Raw genomic sequence first — 1,068 nt, forward strand, 5'->3', positions numbered from 1 at the left:
AATCATTGCAATGAAATGAAACATGATAGGATGAATGCGAAGCTAAAGTGGGACAGAGGCAAATAATGATATATACACAACCTTGGAGCAACAGGGCTCTGGGATACAGAGATTGAGACATGGTTGGAATGGGAAAAATGGTGGAAACAATGTTAAGATCCTTGACTGTCTTTTGAATCTTGGTTTCCCTGGCATACTACTATAAAATAGACACTGGAGGGGGAGAGAAAGGAATAGTCAGAAATACCAATATAGAAAGCTTGTTAAGTCCATCTTCTGCCTATAACTGATTGGAATAACTAAATAGGGGCTACAATGTGCCCAGTTAAGGAGGCTTCCTGTGGAGCCTCTGCATTAAACAAGATCATAGGTGAAATCCTGAACAGCATCCAGAATCTTTTGAGGGGAAATTTCCACTTGAAAGGAAAAGCAGACCAACTTGGAGTGGCCAGAAGAAAAGAAGATACTTCTTGAAAGAAAGACTGACAGGAAAGATACAAAACAATACAGGCAGAATGACTGATTACTACAAAAACAAGCAAGTAGCTTGCATAGGAGACAAGTAGTCAGGTCCCCTTAAGCAAACCTCCTTCTAAGACTAAAATCCAATGGGAATACATGCTCTAATCGGTGACCATGTTCGTCATGGATAAGGGGAAGTGAGGGAAAAGCAGCAATGAAGCTGCGAGCTAAACCCTGCAATGTTCAATAGACTTCTGTGAACCTGGTTGGAGACCTGGTTGGACAGCAGTGTGACAAGTCCTGGGCACTCTTGGACCCAGAGTCTCTGATACAACCACAGAAGACTAGAGAGTGAAGCGTTCAGCTGATAAAAAAAAAAAAAAAAAAAAAGAGGGCATATGCATAAGAATATACATACTTGCAGACAGTACCCACTTGACCTGGCTTCAATGACTAGATGATCAGAGCTCAACTAGAAGAAGAACAAAAGAGTAATCAGATACAATTTGATGAACTTGATGTATACCTATTGAAGCAGTAGCTCAATAAAGGATAAAAATCTTTACAGCGAGGATCATTCCCACCCCCTCCACACACAGAGAGGAC

Source organism: Chrysochloris asiatica, unplaced genomic scaffold (genome assembly GCF_000296735.1).
Source record: "Chrysochloris asiatica unplaced genomic scaffold, ChrAsi1.0 scaffold00070, whole genome shotgun sequence".
Lineage (NCBI taxonomy): Eukaryota > Metazoa > Chordata > Mammalia > Afrosoricida > Chrysochloridae > Chrysochloris > Chrysochloris asiatica.